Below are 20,475 nucleotides of genomic sequence, written 5' to 3' on the forward strand. Positions count from 1 at the left end.
CCGATATTTCTTGGCCCAGTCTTGATGTGTCTTGTTCAGTGGTGGTAGGGTTTCAGCCTTCCTTACGGTGGCCATGTCTCTGAGCACTGAACACCGTGTACTTCTGGGCACTCCAGGTAGGTTGCAGTTCTGGAATATGACTACTGGAGGATAATGGGTTCCTGGTAGCTTCACGTTTGATTCTTCTCAAATCTGTGGCAGTTAATTTGCATCTTTTTTTCTCAACACGTTTACTTTCCCTGTTGACTATTTGCAACAAAACGTTTGATGGTTCTGTGATCAAGCCTCAATATCTTAGCAATTTCAAGAGTGCTGTATCCCTCTGAAAGACTTTTATTTATTTATTTTTACAATTTCTGACTTTTCAGAGTCAGTTAAATCTCTTTTGTGGCCCATTTTGCCTGAGGAAAAGAAGCTGTCTAATAATTGTGCACATTAATAGTTGCCCAATAATTGTGCACACATAGATATTCTCCTAAGAAAGCCAAAACCTCACTTTTACTTTATTAAATATTCAGGTTTGAGGTTTATAACATTTTGGATTGACCGAGAGCTCTGTAGTTGTTCAATAAAATTAATACTCAAAAATACAACTTGCCTATTAATTGTGCACACAGTGTAAAGACAATCATCATGTTTGATACAACCAGGGTATCTGCACATCTTATTAATTCCATCAATTCTACATTTTTTGTTTTAATTTTTTTAATTCAATGACTTTTAAGACCTTTTAAATATCTCTAAAATCAATTACATTACTGTTGCAAAATAAATAGAGAAACTAGAATACAGTAAGCTGTATCCTGTTGTTGAGTTGTATTGCATTTGAATAACTGAGCTATTCAGTGTACAATAGCTAATATAACTGCCTTCTCGTTAACAAAAATCAAACTGTATGGCGGAGACCCAGTTCAATAGGAAACAATGACCCCCAGCATTTACCATCAAATAAACATAAGAGTGCACTGTAGGGCCCACTTGGGTGCAAACCCCTTTTGGGTGGATTTTGGAAAGATAGTACACAGAATTAATGACATTTTACTGCTACGTGAAACGTAATGTAAGGGGGATATCAGTTCAGAGCACTAAAAAACAAATAGTACTAATACAAAACTATATTCCAGTGGTTTCATCTATGTTTGCATGAAGCGGTTGGCTCAGACCGTGCACCTGAGGATGATTGATTGAGTGAAGTTTGAGTTGCACCTATCGCACTGCTTACCTCTAATTAGCCTTGACAAGACTGGTGTCTGAGTCATTGGGTCCAGACTTGACTGAAGACAGGTGGGACAGAGTCTCATACAGACAGGGTATGCTGTTCAGGAAACTGGAACTTTAGGCAGGTGTTGTCATAATTTCTGCTTGAAGACTCACAAGTCAATCTGGTGTTCGCTGTGGGCTAGCATGATCTTCCAGCCAGAAAAAAAGACAACATAGAAAACATTAACAATACTAACAATAATAATAACAGTAACATCACCAATAATATAACTTTATATAGCACTTACACAGTTGCAAAATGGTTCTCATACTTCACACAAAAAACAATCAAACTATAAAAACACAAAACATTAAAGAGGGTAAAACAGAACAAACTTACAAAGGGGTAAACAAAGAGTAGGGTAAAAGATTTCATAAAAAGGTCAAGCTACAAATATGATTCATGAATAAGATAGCCATAATACGTATGGTATGTCAATAAAGTCAAAATAAATTCACAGTATGTCAAAAAATGTTATTCTGGCAAGAAGTTAAAATCACATTGGATTATGAAATGCCTAGGTTTATGCAGTACTTAACATCAACAATACATGCATACACTGTTTGAACATGAAATGGCTAAACAGTGCTTACAAAAATAGAAGACCTTAAAGCCTTCTCTTGTTAAATGAACATACATTGAACTTTACAACAACTTACCTCTGTTTATCCTTGACAACACTTGTATGTATCCGATCATAAGGTTACACTAGTAGGACAGCAAAGAGGGTGATGAGGTCCATCTGAAGTACAACTGCTGGTAGTCGTAATCACACCTGAAAGAAAGAATAAAGAGAAAAAAGACAAGGGGTGGACATACATCCTCTTAAGTGAAAGATGAAATCATGTCAAGCATCAACTTTTACTCTTTTCAATGCAAAGGTTGCAAATTAAAATGAAATGGCTAAATTCACACTCATAAATAAAAACAGTGCCTCACCTGATTTAGCCCGTACCACATATTGTTATCGCAGCAACAAAGGTTTGATTCCCGTTGGGCCATGTGTTGCAGATCATCCCCTCTCACTCCACTGTGGTTCCTGTCTCTCTACTTCTGCTGTCCAATAAAACACGAATGACAAAAAAAAATCATCTTTAAAAGTAAAAAAAACAACTGCTTGCTTTGGGCATTTAAATGGATTAAAATCCCACCGTTTTCCTGGTTGTCATAAAAGCCAGCAAGTTGTTCCCATCCAAGTCCACAACCACTAGAGTTTGAATGCAATGTCTGAAAGGTGGCAGGAGCAAATTAATTCAATGTTGCAAGATTAGAGTAAATTGTCTTAATTATCTGCACAAACTGCTCTTGTACCAATTAAAATGTTCAGATATTTGTTAGATATGTGTACAATTTACTTACTTTAAAGGAGATTCTTCTTAGCAATGCCACCTGCCTTCGACCTAGAAGTTTCACAAAAGCACTGGAATCAAATTGTCTTTCTTTTGACAGACATTCAAGTATTTCAAAGAATTGAATACTGACTTGAACTTTACTCCTTCCACATCTGGTTTATCTTGGGTCTGGAGGCGATCAACAGCAGAGTTGTAGCTGTCAATGGTGCGCTCTGCTCCGCACAGATTTGGATCGTCACCCTGAAATTCAGATCGGGTTATTAGGCAGTACCTACAGAAATATTGCGAGTGACTGAAATTTTCAGTGAAGGCACCAATGCCATGAGAGCCCAAATTATCTCCTGCAATGCAATATAAGGTTATTTTGACTACTGTTTCATCTGATACTACGATCCCGTTCTCCTCCAAATCCTTCAAGTCTGTTAGTAATTCAGAGAACACCTTAGCATGCCCAAATGTTTTGAAATCTTTCTCTCTACACAATAAAACAAGTGACATGTGGTTTGTGTCAGACCTTACATGAACTGGCAAATTATCATCAGATACATAGACAGCTAATATTTTATGTATTGTCTTTGCAGAGCCTAAAGGGTTAACAACTTCAAAAGCATCCTGGTATGTCACGGGGCATGATGAGGACTCAGACGCAGACAGTCAGGTGTAGTGCAAAAAAGGTTTTTAATGAACCAAAAAACAGGGAATCCAGGGACAAGACAAAAGACGAGGGGGAAAATCCGCAGGAAAAGGCAGAACAGGCAGACTGGAAAACCGGGAACAGGACGAGCAAAACGGGCGGGTTGGACGGGAAACAAACACAATGATCTGGCAGTGAGTGAGTGAAAGACAGGGGTTTAAATAGTGAACTAGGCAGAGTGAACAGGTGAGACTAATGAGCTGATGAGGTGAGTGTGACTGGCAGGTGCACTGAATGAACTGATTAGGTGAGTGAGGAGCTACAGAAAGAAACAAAGACACAGAACACACAGGGCAAAGCCTGATCGTGACAGTACCCCCCCCCTCCAAGGGACGGATTCCAGACGTCCAAAAGAAAAACAAAAACATGAACATCTTCCAAGGGAGGGCGGTGGGGGCCCGGAGGAGGGTTATAACTCCTCCGAGGCCGAGAGTCAGAGTCCACAACCGGGTGGGTGGAGGCAGACTGGGGAGACTGAGGGTCCGGGGGTTGGAGCTCTGGAGACTGAGGGTCCGGGGGTCGGAACTCTAGCGACTGAGGGTCCAGGGGTCGGAACTCTAGAGACTGGGGGTCCGGGGGTCGGAAATCTAGAGACTGGGGGTCCGGGGGTCGGAACTCTAGAGACTGGGGGTCCGGGGGTCGGAACTCTAGAGACTGGGGGTCCGGGGGTCGGAACTCTAGAGACTGGGGGTCCGGGGGTCGGAACTGCACTCGAGAGACTGGGGGTCAGGAGGGGAACTGCACTCGAGAGACTGGGAACCAGGAGGGGAACTGCACTCGAGAGACTGGGAACCAGGAGGGGAACTGCACTCGAGAGACTGGGAACCAGGAGGGGAACTGCACTCGAGAGACTGGGAACCAGGAGGGGAACTGCACTCGAGAGACTGGGAACCAGGAGGGGAACTGCACTCGAGAGACTGGAGATCGGACTGGGAACTGCACTCGAGAGACTGGAGATCGGACTGGGAACTGCACTCGAGAGACTGGAGATCGGACTGGGAACTGCACTCGAGAGACTGGAGATCGGACTGGGAACTGCACTCGAGAGACTGGAGATCGGACTGGGAACGGGGTTCCAGGGGCTGGAGATCGGACGGGGAACGGGGCTCCAGGGGCTGGAGATCGGACGGGGAACGGGGCTCCAGATCGGACGGGGAACGGGGCTCCAGGGGCTGGAGATCGGACGGGGAACGGGGCTCCAGGGGCTGGAGATCGGACGGGGAACGGGGCTCCAGGGGCTGGAGATCGGACGGGGAACGGGGCTCCAGGGGCTGGAGATCGGACGGGGAACGGGGCTCCAGGGGCTGGAGATTGGACGGGGAACGGGGCTCCAGGGGCTGGAGATCGGACGGGGAACGGGGCTCCAGGGGCTGGAGATGAGACGGGGAACGGGGCTCCAGGGGCTGGAGATCAGACGGGGAACGGGGCTCCAGGGGCTGGAGATCAGACGGGGAACAGGGCTCCAGGGGCTGGAGATCAGACGGGGAACGGGGCTCCAGGGGCTGGAGATCAGACGGGGAACAGGGCTCCAGGGGCTGGAGATCAGATGGGGAACAGGGCTCCAGGGGCTGGAGATGAGGCTCCGGGCAACCGGAGTCCATAGACTGGGGCTCAGGGGGATAGACTGATGACCCAGCGGGGTAAAGGGCTGGAGGTCGTTGCAGCGCGGAGGCGGCCGGGACTGGAGGTCGCTGCGGTTCGGCGGCGGCCGGGACCGGAGGTCGCTGCGGTTCGGCGGCGGCCGGGACCGGAGGTCGCTGCGGTTCGGCGGCGGCCGGGACCGGAGGTCGCTGCGGTTCGGCGGCGGCCGGGACCGGAGGTCGCTGCGGTTCGGCGGCGGCCGGGACTGGAGGTCGCTGCGGTTCGGCGCCGGCCGGGACTGGAGGTCGCTGCGGTTCGGCGGCGGCCGGGACTGGAGGTCGCTGCGGTTCGGAGACGGCGGCGGCCGGGACTGGAGGTCGCTGCGGTTCGGAGACGGCAGCGGCCGGGACTGGAGGTCGCTGCAGTTCGGAGACGGCGGCGGCCGGGACTGGAGGTCGCTGCGGTTCGGAGACGGCGGCGGCCCGGACTGGAGGTCGCTGCGGTTCGGAGACAGCGGCGGCCCGGACTGGAGGTTGCTGCGGTTCGGAGACGGCGGCGGCCCGGACTGGAGGTCGCTGCGGTTTGGAGACGGCGGCGGCCGGGACTGGAGGTCGCTGCGGTTTGGAGACGGCGGCGGCCCGGACTGGGGATAGCTGCTGCTCCGAGGCGACAGCTGGAGTCGGCTGGATCGCCGACCGGACACAGGGAGCTGGAGTCGGTCGAACCGCCGACCTGACACGGGGAGCTGGAGTCGGCTGTGGCCCAGCGGGAACGGGGAATAACTGCGGCCCAGCGGGAGAGGGAGTCTGGCCCTTCCTCTGCCTCTGTCTCCTTCGAGGTTTGACCGGGATGTCCATTAGGTCACGGTCTGCCTTCTGGACACCTCGAGGTTCTCCAAAGGCCAGACGGGTTCCCATGAATTGTTCATACCAGTCAGGGAGACGACACTCCATACTGTGGTCTGCTGAGTCCATCTTGGGCCAGATCATTCTGTCACGGGGCATGATGAGGACTCAGACGCAGACAGTCAGGTGTAGTGCAAAAAAGGTTTTTAATGAACCAAAAAACAGGGAATCCAGGGACAAGACAAAAGACGAGGGGGAAAATCCGCAGGAAAAGGCAGAACAGGCAGACTGGAAAACCGGGAACAGGATGAGCAAAACGGGCGGGTTGGACGGGAAACAAACACAATGATCTGGCAGTGAGTGAGTGAAAGACAGGGGTTTAAATAGTGAACTAGGCAGAGTGAACAGGTGAGACTAATGAGCTGATGAGGTGAGTGTGACTGGCAGGTGCACTGAATGAACTGATTAGGTGAGTGAGGAGCTACAGAAAGAAACAAAGACACAGAACACACAGGGCAAAGCCTGATCGTGACATGGTATAGTACTAGCTTGAAGCATGATGGATTTTGACCAAAAAAATCATTGGATTTCTGACCATCACTAATGTCGCTTAGAACATCTGACTCTGAGGGAGACTCAGTTGAGTGCTCTCCTGACACACAGTTCTTCCACAGATCAGATTCCAACAAACACTTTAAAGTCTCTTTCACAGGCACATAATATGAAAACATATCAGTCCTGTTCTCATCTCGTCCTAAAAACATTTTCTTAGGCTCCACATAGTTGAACCCTTTTTTGAAAGACTGAGCTCTTAAGTATGCTGTCCTCATTGGCCCTCTATGACATGCAGAGAAAAGATCAAATTCTCAAAGACTCACAAACGTTGCTGATGTCCTCATCTGATAATGGTGTGTTCATGTCACTAATACTGCTGTCTGCTATTTGTGTCTCCGTGGCATGTGGGCGGTAAATGAAGATCTGACCGTGAAAACATTTGACCATCCACTCACTTTAATAATTAGCTACTTTGTGTCTGGACATGTGCTTTCACATAACGCCATAGCCATTTATGAGCGGTAACGTTAACAGACAGTTTATAAGCGGTAACGTTAACAGACAGCTTATAAGCAGTAACGTTAACAGACAGTTTATAAGCGGTAAAGTTAACAGCCGTCCCAACAGTAACGTTAGCTGTAACGTTAGCTTAGCTGTAACGTTAGCTGATACATTACCGTTATGCCTCTGGTAGAAATGAGCCTTATAGCTCCATATCTAACAAAGGTCTGCTTGCAACTGGCTTCAACGCACTTAAATAAACAACATGGTTCATTACGATGAAGTTTGCAATGAAGCACATAACCCCTGGATGTTTTAGCTGACTTGCCACAGAAATGACAACTAAACATTTTCCTAGCAAACCTTTGGTAAAGTAAGCTAGCTAATGTTCAACACAGAAACCCATAACCCACGTTACATCCACCAAAAGTAAACTCTCAACTCATTTAGATAGCTAAGTTAACTTACTCTTAACGTTGAATGACTCGTTTTTGCAAGGGCGACACAAAACTGCAGAAAACAAAGCCTCAAATTCAAATGTAACGTTAGCTAGCTGACATGCTTACCTTCAGAAGAAGTGTTGTGTTTCCAGGAGTCAGGCCGTTGATCATCAGTAACTTTCAGGTTAATATCCACAGAAGAGCTGCGCGCAGTGCTGCCTGAGCGCGGAGAAAAGGCGCTGAAATGAGTTCAAAAGTTCAGCCTCCAACCGTTGCTTTTTTTAAATTGCTGTGTAGGTCTGATCACTGCCGCCTCCGTCCGTCCCTCTCTCTCTCTCACTCTCTCTCTCACTCTCTCTCTCACTCTCTCTCTGTCTGTCTCTCTGTGTTCCCACCACATTTGGTCAGGTTATTCACTGAGACAGGCACCTGTTGGTCTTAAAGTGTCATGGGGGAATCGCTAAACAGTGAAACAGTATGATCATATAGGGTGCACTGCACACACATTAGGAATAGATGTCACAGGGTGCCTTGAAACTGTCGCCAGATCTGCACCTGCAAGCACCTGAAATGTTGCAAAATACTAACCAACAGAGATCAAAAGAGGGGTGGGGGATGGGGTGAGGGGTGAGATGCAACTTATGCTCTGCAAAAAAGGATTACAAAACAAGGAAAACTTATGGAAGGTTACTCTCTACTGCTTTGAATAAGGAGACTAGTTTGCATCTAGCACTTATTGTTTTGTTTGTTGGTTAAATATTAGTTCTGACTGTTGAAACTGACAAAATGTCTTTCAAAAATTACAGTGTTGGCCTTCAAATTTATCTTATGGTATATTTCCATTATTAGCACAATGGTTCGTACATTTAACCGTGACAAAATGTATTTCTTTTTACTAATAGTACCTGCAAAAACTGCAGTGTTATATTTTATATATTATAGTGTATTTACAAAAACAGCACAATGGTTAGTGCTTTTAACCTTGACAAAATGTCTTTTTTACAAATAATGAATGCAAGCAAATTGATCGGGCCCTCGCACCTTCACGCACGTCGAGGGTACTAGCAGGACTCTAGTTGCCGCGGCCGTGCTTTCTGTGACCATGAGACACTGTGCGCACGAGTTAGACAATATTTCCTGCGTGTACCAGTGGCGTAGCAAGATCATTTTGCGAGGTCTTAAGCCTCGAATGTTTTGAGTTCAGCTCTGAATACAATCATAAATGTAAGCCTGTAATGATCGACAAAAAAACAAATGTTTTTTGAATGCGCTTCAGTGTTTGTAACATAAAAGACTGTCAAAGTAAATGCAGGTGTCCAAACCGACTGTTTGTTTGTGGTGCAGCTAGCTCTGACAATCACTGCTGAGTGACTCAAAGCGGAAAGAGTCGAGGAGAAATGGCAGAATGTATAGTTCCATGTGGAAAAAAACAAACCGAAAGGTGATCCCATGTGGTCTAATCTATATCATGAATTAGGTTAACGTGACTTCAGACGGGGCCGCTCCGTAGGTCTGCTAACGTCGCTGGACACGCTAATCGCTCCAATAACAGCTGCTTCCTCTGCAGAAATGCAGACTTTAACTGAACAACAGCTGCTAGTAAAGACAACGTGGGTGTTTATGTCATCGTTTCTAAACGTATGCGTTCACGACTGTCCACAAGAAGAGGTAACTCTGGAGTTTTCAAACAAGTCTACAACATATTAAAAAAGCAGGGCTCTGACATCTTTAGAAGTAAAAGTTGGTCTGATCTCACCAAGAGTACAACAGGGTGTACGCCTTAAGGACGTGTACACCATGCTGAGGTCTGAGTGTCATACAGGCAAAAATCTTTTCTAGATAATCTAGAGGGATTCTGTTCAGGTGACCTCATTGTAGGCCTAGTCCACAATGTGTGTCCAGAATCTGTGGGTTCTGGGACCCATATTTGAGAGATTATGGCCATTCTTGCATATGTCAAAAAATCCACTCAGGGAATAAGGCATCAATTAAGCCCTTTGGGGCTGTTTTTGGGGACCTTAACTTGCAGCTACGAAGTCCAGATTATAGGTAGGTAATGGTGACGAGCCCCTCTTTGAAGGAGAAAAGGAGTCAAATCTCTACCCTGATTTAGAGTATAAAAAGTTAGAGAAAAGACTGGTGAAAACTGGTGCCATCTGGTTCGAATCATCTCTGTTGGGTGCATTTGAAAACACTTGTAAATGGCTTATTGTCCTAATATTCACATATGATGGACAAAAGAGGACCCTCTTAAAGGCTCAATTGGATTCAAGTCATTAGCATGCTGCTAACAGAAGTTAGCTTTCCCAAGGGTCTGCAGAGATCTTGCTTTAGATCCTGCATTACGTTATCACAGGGGAATGATTTATGCAAAATTCAGGCAGTTTCAACCTTTCACTAAGATTTAATGGCCCGTTTCTCACTTGCCAAAAAAAGCCGAAAAATAAGGCTATATGCCTCAATTTTGACCTTTGGGGCTGTGTTTGGGTACCTTAACTTGCAGCTACGACCGTAAAATTTGGGGGAATTCATATTCACTAGCCCCTCTTTAAACAGGAATTTCTACTTTGATTTAAAGTGTAAAAATTGAGAGAAAAGACTGGTGAAGGCCATTTCGGATCATAAGTACCATTGGGTTAGAATCCTTTCTGTTGGGTGAAATAAACAGTACATTTTCAACTGATTTTCGCACCATTTAATCTGTGGGCAAAGGTGGAATGACTGTGAAAGTTTCAGGGTCCTAGCCCATTGTTTTCTATGGGTATTTAGGCCAAATTGGGTCAAAAATCCATAGTTCACTATGGGAAAAGTGTTTGGAATTTCCCATTGATTTTCATACCACTTAATGAATGGGCAGAGGTCGATTGACTGTGAGAATTTCAGGGTCCTAGCCCATTGTTTTCTATGGGTATGTAGGCCGAATTGGGTAAAAAATCCATAGTTCACTATGGGAAAAGTGTTTGGAATTTCCCATTGATTTTCATACCACTTAATGAATGGGCAGAGGTTGATTGACTGTGAGAATTTCAGGGTCCTAGCCCATTGTTTTCTATGGATATTTAGGCCGAATTGGGTCAAAAATCCATAGTTCACTATGGAAAAAGTGTTTGGAATTACCGATTGATTTTCATACCACTTGATCTCTGGCCAAAGGTCGATTGACTGTGAAAATTTCAGGGTCCTAGCCCATTGTTTCCTATGGGTAATTAGGCCGAATTAGGTAACAAATCCATAGTTCACTATGGGAAAAGTGTTTGGAATTTTCCATTGATTTTCAAACCACTTAATGAATGGGCAAAGTTCGAATTCATCCACCCCCGTCGCCTTGCCAGCAAGGAGCTTTTTGAATACCTTAGCGGCCTCCGCCAGGGATATGGGTAATAGATAACATTTGCAGAAGTTGCAGAGTTGGCTGTTAGCTATATTATGGTGTATCTCTGTAATCAGTACAATGGTCCGTACATTTAACAGTAAACAAATATATTTTTTTAAAGTAATAAATGCAAAAATCACGGTATGGATTTTTGTTCATATTACGATGTATTTCCTTTACCAGTACAATGTTTAGTACATTTAACAGTGACAAACTGAATATTTTACGAATAATAAATGCAAAAAATACAAGGCTGGCTGTTGAATGTATGATGCGTTTTACCTCCATTGGCAGTGCAATGGTCCGTACATTTAACAGTAACCAAATGTATTTTTTTAAAGTAATAGATGCAAAAATGACGGTATTGATTTTTTTCATATTACGGTGTATTTCTGTTATCAGTACAATGTTTAGTACATTTAACAGTGACAAAATGTATTCTATACGAATAATAAATGCAAAACATACGAGGCTGCCTGTTAAATGTATAATGCGTTATATCTCCATTGGCAGCACAGTGGTCCGTACATTTAACAGTAACCAAATGTATTTTTTAAAAGTAATAAATGCAAAATTCACGGTATGGATTTTTGTTCATATTACGGTGTATTTCCGTTACCAGTACAATGTTTAGTACATTTAACAGTGACAAAATGTATTTTATACAAGAAATACATGCACAAATTATTGTTTTGGCTGATATATATATTTACGGTGTTTCACTGTCAGATAAACTGAATATAACCGATTTACAATTTACGGTCTCTTACTGTTGTGATTTAACAGTTTTTCACTGTAAAATTCACTGACTTTTCTTACAGTGTACACTTATGTGCTGCACATTTCGGGAAGATATTGAGGTTGATTTACTCGCATCAAAAATTGCAACGCTGTATCACCTGAACTCGTCTGGAGTGGAGGATGAGATTTTGACACTGCAAGCTGACGTTCAGCTGAAGTCCAGGGCTCATGGACAGTTTTCTCACAGAGGAAAAGTACCCAAACATGAGGAAATGTGATACCTTTTTGACTGCATTATTCGGCTCTACTTATTTATATGAGTCAGCCTTTTCCCACATGAAGAACATTGAGTCCAAACACCGTTCCACCAGGACTGATGATCATTTGAAGTCTGCTTGAGGTTGGCTACCAGCAGCTACTGTCCGGACTATGCAACTCTCGCCAATTCCATTCAGTGCAAGTCATCAGAGTAAGGTAATGACCAAAAATGTACAGAATTGTATAAGGGTTCATGCAGTTATGTAAGGTACGCCAACATATATTGTAAATATAAAGTATACTCAGTATATATATATATATATATATATATATATATATATAAATAAATAGATATTCAACATTTTTAATGAAGGTAGATCATTTTGACTTGGTCATTTTAAAAGTAGCTCGCAAGCCGAAAAAGTGTGGGCACCCCTGGTCTAGAAGTGAATTTTTTTTTTTTTTACAAAATTCAAAATGGCGGAAAATGTTGGGAGGCGGAGCTTAGGGTCCCAAGAGGATTTTTTGTAGAACTCATTCAGTTGCTCATCTCCGTAAAATGTTAAGTCATTTGGACATACAGGCTGTCGGGGCTTGCTTTTCCAACTTCTAGGGGGCGCTAGTGAGCAATTTTGTCATGCTTGAGCATGGGACCCATAAAATATCAAATTTTCCCGCAGTCCTGATATGCTCCCAAATATGGGGAGGTTGGGGACATGATAAAGCCCCCAAAAAGAGAAAAATTCCTACAGTTTCAATAGGGAACTCGCGTCCCGACGTTGTTGGTGCTCGGGCCCTAACAAAATAAATCCTCCAAAACAGATCCTCACCACCGCCGTAAGATACGAAGATTGCTATCTCATCACAGAAATGCGGCTGACGATCTTTGACTCGCCCAACCGTGGTACTGACCTTTGAACCGATGACACAACAAGCTACCGAACAGGGACTGAACTATCTCAACACGATTGCAGCAGTATGAATTAACATTAACGATCTCTGCGATTATTATTACAGTAATTTTATAACGTGGTGTTGTGTATACAACACCACATTATAACATGACAGTAACTCAAAGCAACACAAACAAGATAATGACACACAATGACATAACTAAGCCCAGACACCAGATAACTTTTACTATGAGATGATTTCTTTGGTCGGATCGGTCGGTCCTTTAAGTAGCTGGCTTCAGCCTCGGTCTTGGCAGAGAGGGGGCTCCTCGGCGAAGAAAATGGGAATTGTTGTCCTTTGGCCAGCACTGTCAACTTGATTGGAAAGAGAAGTTGTCCTTCTCTTTCTCGGAAGAATCCGTTTTCTTGACTTCTGCAGGCAAATTGTCCGCTTCCTTTTCCAGGATGCGAAACAAAAATTAAACAAACAGTCTCTATTCGTCCAGCGAATCTAAAGCGGTTAGGCTTTTCTTTTAAAAACAGCAACGTTGTGTTCGTGCTTCCTTACTCAGACGGAGGTCAGAGGAATAAGCAGAGAGTTGATGTTGAAACAAAGTTTTATAGAAACAGGGCTGAGCCACAGGGGGTCCTGGGGTGTCTGTGGGCCTTGACCAATGGGAGGCCAGCATTGCGTTTGGGTGAAGATTTCACAGGTAAGTGTGAACTTCTTTTTTGTGGGGGTTTGATATCTACCTACCCAGATCAGGCTGAGCCTTGCCTGCAGGCCCCACTCAGATTCCATTGTTTAAAGCACATGGTCAGAACCAAGCACATAATCAGATCCCAATAACGTGTAAGCTATGAGAGCGATGAGAGTGAACCAGAACAGGAAAGTAGTGGGCCGGACAGATAAACTCACTTCAAGAGCAGCGGCAGATCTCGCTGATCATTCTCTGTAGATCCAGCAGTAACAGAGTCACCAAACACATCGTCACATTGTTTTCACTATTTAATTTCATACATTGTTATTATGAAAATATTGATTATATCAGCTTGGAGCATAGCCAACATCAGCACACTGACATGCACAAGATGACAATGCTAATAAGTTGATGTTTCTGAGGTATAATGTTTACTATATTCACAATCATAGTTTAGCATGCTATCATTTGCTAATTGGCACGAGACACAAAGTTCAGCTGAGGCTGATGGGAAAGTCATTCGTTTTGCTTACCTTGCACGGCAGCTGGATTCTCGTGCTCCATCTAGTCAGGATTCAAGTAATGTGTTTGTGTCCCGTAAACCAGAGCAAGGACCAATCAGAGTCCTGTGAGGAGCTACTAAGGGCGAGGCTTGGGTGTGTGTGACGACACGGAGAGGAGAGTTTGTTCTAAACAACAATGGCGGCTCCTGAAGAGGTTAGCGTAGATCAGGGGTCACCAACCTTTTTGAAACAGAGAGCTACTTCAAGGGTACCGAGTAGTACGAAGGGCTACTTGTTTGATACAAACTTCCTGAATAACAAAGTTGCACAGATCACCTTTTAATAATAATAATATGTGTGAAGACACTGTCTGATCACATGTCAATGTTAATTATTCCTCACAATAATTATTAACAATGATTTCCACAACAATGATGGTAGGAAACAGATATATTGAACCACTTGTAACATTTTTGAACAAATCGTGATCAACAAATCAACTCTGTCCCATGTTCATACAAATGATCAGTTATGAATATCCTGTGTTGTTTGGCTTTGGATCGGATGCCATTTATGATCTTCACGACAGGAGTCATCACATGATCAAAGCCGGTTACTTTTGCACATAGCGCCTGCTGGTGAATGATGCAGTGGCAATGTAGACATTTCGGGAAGTCTAGGTCACCTTTACATTGCGCAATGAAGCCTGCATGCCGGCCCATCATGGCGGGAGCCCCGTTTGTTGTCACCGACACCATTTCTAATGGTACCTTTTTCTCCACGAAGAAACTAGTAAAAATTCTTGTCTATAGATCCAACTCTCCGAGGCGCGCGAGTATCTTCAGCCACCCGCGTTCAAACCTCTAGTCTGGGCCTTTTCAGTCGGATTGCGTTGCCTCGCCTCTACCTCCGCCACCCAAGAGTTGTGGCCTGTTCCGAGGACTGACGGACCTGACGACGGGGTGCGTCCGGCGCCAACGGAAGCGCCCGCCATTCGGAACCTGAAAACCTAGTGCGGTACGGCAGCCTCTTCCTGGCTGTCCGCCGTGCGCCTCTGGGTACCCAACTCTCTCTTACGACAAATATTGTCATTTTAAAATCTACAATAATGCAAGCATTTTTGATTAAAAATGAACAGCAACTAAAAATTTTAGAGGGAGCTCCATGGTGACTAGTGCTATTTTTAGAACAAGCCTTGCGTGCGGGCACCGTGTTGGCTACCTCTGGCGTAGATGCAGCAAAAGCATCAGTTCTATCAGGACTGGAGAGTATTTCTTCATTGAAGGAAGAACAAAGAATGGCACTGAAGACTTTTCTACAAGGAAAATGTGTTTTAGCTCTTTCAATAGTTCTCTTAAAGCCACAAATGTCACCTCATGGTGGTGTTAGAGGAAATGTCAGGGGCTCGTCAAAGTCTTAAGGATTCCTCCTCTGGGGACCATGAATGTAAAAAATGAATGTCTCATAATATTAAGATATTTTTGTCTTGTCCAGAGTAGTGGACCAACTGACCAACATTGCCATAGATCCATGCAGCTAGCTTGGCTAAAAAAGCAAGACAAAAATGTTATTATGTGCAGTTCTCTCTCCTGTGTCATCCCATAATAGAGTGAACAGATGTAAAACTTTTCAGAAATCTTTTAATAACTATAGAAATGCTTTAATAAATGTAATTGTTTTGAAGTTGATGAATCGCAGTGATTTTGGAGAATCCCTCTCCTGTCCCTTGCAAATTCCCCCTGATGTGCATCATCATCATCTTTATTTACACAGTTTATTTTGTTTCCGAAACACAAAACAAAACAGAAAGCATGGGCCTATACCACTATCCTCCTCCAATAGATGGTCTTGTTAAATAGGCCAAACCTTCAACACCATTTTTAGCAGTCAGTAACAGTGAACAAAGTTTGTTCGTAATGTGGACATTTTTCATCGGTTGACATGCAGCGTCTCTCTCCGGTAGGTACAGCCATGTTTCTCAACCTGGTGGCTGTGGACCTCTGATGGTCAATGCTAGTATTGCAGGGGTCCATAAAAAATTAAGGTGTTTTTGAGAGGCTAGAAATGCTCGAAACATAAGCAAACTTGGCATTCTATTTACCCCGTTAGTTTTAATATTTCAGGCACACATACAAACAGATTCACATGCAAATTGTAAAAAACAATTTTATAAGGTCCAGCATATTTAGGATAAAGACACCATGCTGCATAACTTGTGTAAATGATTGGCCACAACATCAGGTCACATGTCAAGCATGTTGGCATCAGTGAGACCGTCTCCACTGACTCCACTGAGTGGATATATGTAGCTACTGTGCTCAGAGGATTAGCAGGAGGCCAACAGAGATTTAGAACCATTGCATAGTGATGTTGGATTAAGTCAGGGGCCGCTAACTTGGCTGAGCATGGAGTGACCACTGGAGTGAATAAATCATGGTAAAATATGAAATAATTCAGCAATGTTTAATGTTCTCTAGTATAATCACAGTGTTTCAACTGTTTAAAATAACACAGGCCCCAAATCCTGAATGACTCCAGTCGAAATTCATACTGAAGCCAGAACTTTCCAAAACTAACAATGTCATCACACTCTATTCTTCTTGAAGAAAAAAACAAAATTATTTTTGATGGACGTTAATGTTGACGTAGACCGTTTACATTCAACAGCTTTAACTACACCATGGAGAGCTGATGGGTTCTGATCACAAATTGGTCCTCTTTCTGTTCCATGGTTGCAGGTTTGTTTTTATCAGAGCAAGCACAACATTTTATTACCTAATAAAATGACTGTGTAATGTGAAAGGGGTCAGTCATCATGACAAACACAGAAAATTTGCATGGACTCTGCAGTTCCCCTCAGCTCTTCAGAGCTTTTTAGCTTCTTTCCTCCATTGTTTTTAGTTCTCAGCAATCAGACAATAACAGAGTGAACACTGTGGAGCAGCTAAACAGCTTGTGTCTGCATAAAAACCACTTAATAATGTTGCCGTTAAATTTCCATCTAAAGATCCCCATAGATACTTACATATTCCCTTATATGTTGCTAGAAGGTCCTTTGTAACTTTTTTCCTCAAACATTTTAATGGACACGTACCAGTCTCCTACAAGCAAAATAGTTTCTGGAATATACTGTAAGACAATGGCTGAATTTCTGAAAAGGAGGAGGACACATTTTTCAGGACAGGGAAACCTACTGGACACTGTGAACAATGCACAACTTGTTACTTGTTACTTGTCAGCAACTATATAGACAAGGCTGGAGTAAGCAAATAGATGCTCCAGTAGCTCAACAACTTGTATATTGAATTTTGGTAATTTTGTTAATTGCAAATATGTTGAAGAATTTATTTTAGCTACTTTACTGGGCTTGTCTTCTGGTGGGGTTTTCTATCAAAATGTTGTTTTAAGCATTGAGTTATTTTAGTTTTTGTTATGCTGACATGGCACATATTCCTTAATAAAGTTGTGTTTCATCAAAATGACCACAAACTTATTGACAGGCAGTATTGTAGTAGAGAAGCACTGGTTGATTTTGACCTTTTTTTGTGTCCGATCCCAGCTGTCATCAGGCAAAGGCAGGGTACACCCTGGATAGTCATACTATAACACATAGAGACAGATAACCACATTCCCACCTACGGGCAATTCAGAGTCACTAATTAACCTAGGCTGCATGTCTCTGGACGGTGAGGGGTAGCCGGTGGGAAAACCCAGAGAGAACCCATGCTGACACGGGGACAACATGCAAACTCCACTCAGGCCCCTCTCACTAGCCACTACACCACTGTGCAGCCCCAATTCACAATATGGCAACATTAATTCAGAACCCCCATCAATTAACAGCGACAAATACTAAAATAAAGCGCCTTCCTACTAGTAAATCCAATGTGAAACTCATCAATATCAAACAATAATTAAAGAAAGAGTTATGACAAAGCTATAGGTTATCTTCCCAGAGGACCTGTGTGCACAGCAGCAACACGAGATCAGTCTGAAGTCAGAAACATCAGAAAAGAGCTGCTATGAAAACTGAACCTTCAGAAGTGATGTGTAGTTCTGTCTATGGTGCTGAATATGTAACGGTCCGACTTTGTTTTTCACTGACAACTGACTTTGTCCTCAGACTGTTTGTGTATGAATTGTAAGGTTTAATAGTGAGGTGAGATTATATAACTTTACAATGAATTAATATCGACTGAACTGAATTTTTGGTGTCATCTAAGTACCTTTGTAATCTAGGTGCCTTTGTAAGTACTTAATAATATCTACTAGATATTATTAAGTACTTACAAAGGCACTTACTTTTTGTATTGTTTGTGCTCTTTTTCAGTTTTACAAAAATATTACATATTTTCCACCATTAAACCTTGCCAAATACAACAACCTGTGTTCCTTGGAGGATACGGTGCTGGGAAATATATTGTCAAGCTGGCTGTATAGCTGAAAACTACGTTTTCCTAAAACAACTTTTAGGAAAAAGGATGAAGCAGATTTTGTGGAGTTCAAGGCACAGGATTATACGGATTGAACGCTGAGATGCTCACTCAATGGATACTTCTCAAGTCTCTTAATTGCATCCCCGTTTCCCTCACTTGGGTCTTGCGTCTTAGTCCCTCCCACCAGGGATGCATGGAGGAAACCATGCAAGGAGAGAGGAACATCATTCCTGAGTGTTTGATGAGTTTTACCATTTAAGAGAAACAATAATCATATTCTGGGTTATTTAATAATTATGCCACAGTCACAATTTCAAAACGTACAGACGCAAATAATTCATAAATAAGACGATCGCATTCCGCCGGTAGAAATCGATCCTGAGCTTATAAACAGAACACAGGACACAGTTTTGACGACAGAGAGAAACACCTCTACAGTGGTGATTACTGTGTGTCTTTATTAGTTATTAGTATTATTAGTTACTATTATTAAGTACAGTGATCATGTGAACAGACACAAACTTATCAAAAGTCTCTCCAGCTGTTAAAGCCGACTGACAGCTGATCCAGCTGTGATCATCAGCCACCGTCATCAGAAACAGACGTCGCTTCACGTGACGCAACTGAGGAAAGGACGTCTCGTGTATCTTAAAACATATTTCCTCGTTCCTCTCTCCTTGCATGGTTTCCTCCATGCATCCCTGGTGGGAGGGACTAAGACGCAAGGAAAGGACCCAAGTGAGGGAAACGGGGATGCAATTAATTAACCTTTTTAACTACTAGCCCTATTTTTAGGCCTCTGCTCGAAAATTGCATACCCATACTCAAGAGAGTCCACAGCTCGAACTACAAGGTCTATTTTAATAATTTTGATGGTTTATACAGGTAACACTTGTGAGATGTGTTGAATTGCGTAAATATTGTGTATATGGTTACTGGTTAATAACTGATACACTTATGGCACAGCTCAAGTTGAAAAAGTTCCAGGTTTGCCTGAAAAAAAGCACTTGTATTGAACATTATTTTAAAAATAATGCAGATTGAAGCCTAAAAATACGCCACAGACATAGCACAACACGTTTTACATGTCCCCACAACATATTTTACTTCGATTGAGTGAAGCAGGCCAGCATAAATGGTCTGAGGCAAGCAAAATTTAGATTTTTGGAACCAGTAGTTGCATTGCTATATTATAATTTTATATACTATATAAGTAAATATTAACTATATATTCACTTTTCTTATCACTAAGAGTGTTCAATAATCCTAATAAAGCAGTTTGACACCATTTGGAATAATTTTGAGCAGTTATGATGTGTCATATCTGTCATTCATAACAATAAATGGCTCATAATGTGTGTCTATGTGACCCTGGTAAGGCCTGTGCTTGGCCGATTTGCTTGTGTGAGACCTTTTTAGATGCGGGATAGTCCAACGGGAGCCATGCGGGGGTGTTTGATCGTATCCGGGTCTGTTTACTGACTAAAAATCGCAAAATGCAGGGCGAACCCCCCTCTCTACATGGATTGCTCCACCTCACAGAATCGTCTGCCATTTTGTCATTCATTCCGCCAGCGCATTGATCTCACTCACAGGCATGCAGGACAACATGGAGTACACAGCAGCGCCGAAATCGGCTGGAATATATCCGTTTTTTATCGCCACAACCGTCAAAACGTAAGTTTTTTTACCCATTTTTTTTCTTGTGACATGTGGCTGATGTTGGCATGTATACCCATAACGCCCCTCCTACATGTGTTCATCCGCCATGTGCGATCCCTGCTTCGTGTCTAGAGATCCATACAGAGACCATAGTTCGTCGGTTTTTGGCCAAAATTGTGGTAAATCTTCTAGATATCGTCCAGATATGATACTAGTTCATGTATAATTGTGTTTGCAGTGTATAAAATGGCTTACATGACGTTGTTACCCATACTTTCTTCGTTAAAACGGTATATTGCATGTGTGTAGCATTCATTATATTCGTTTCTGAAAAGTGCATTTTATGACACACTCTTCGCTAAACCGTCTCGCTCTGCCCCCCAAATGGGGGGCGCTCGTAGTTAAGAGACTTGGGAAGTACCCAATGGCCAAATCCCAATGTCCCCCCTAAACCCTCAAACCCTGAACCCTCAAGGACTTACTGACGTCACCTAAGTGGGTGAGTGTGAGAGACTGTGAGGGCTTGAGATGGTGTAAATAGGAATGGGACAGCACTTTGCTGCAACATATCATGTTACCATGAAAACGACAAAAAATATGATGTATAATTGTGTGTATTTATTTTATACTTTGTACTCCCTGATTTGAAAGTATTCCAGACTCTTTCCTCACAAGATGA

General features: G+C 43.2%; 1 long non-coding RNA gene across 2 annotated transcripts; it reads right to left on the minus strand.

Annotated features, from left to right (window-relative positions):
• Nucleotides 1–1,092: 1,092 nt before the first annotated feature.
• Nucleotides 1,093–2,862, minus strand: LOC142938506 (uncharacterized). 2 transcript variants are annotated; one of them, XR_012949649.1, is made up of 5 exons: nt 2,744–2,862; nt 2,621–2,661; nt 2,413–2,488; nt 1,921–2,314; nt 1,093–1,409 (listed from the first exon to the last, which is right to left on the minus strand). It is a non-coding gene; the product is annotated as an uncharacterized LOC142938506 (long non-coding RNA). The 2 variants fall into 2 exon arrangements; XR_012949650.1 differs by having other exon boundaries at nt 1,921–2,317.
• Nucleotides 2,863–20,475: the final 17,613 nt, after the last annotated feature.

This window comes from Anarhichas minor, unplaced genomic scaffold, assembly GCF_050575085.1.
Source record: "Anarhichas minor isolate MPS153535 unplaced genomic scaffold, ASM5057508v1 ptg000086l, whole genome shotgun sequence".
In the NCBI taxonomy this organism is placed as follows: domain Eukaryota; kingdom Metazoa; phylum Chordata; class Actinopteri; order Perciformes; family Anarhichadidae; genus Anarhichas; species Anarhichas minor.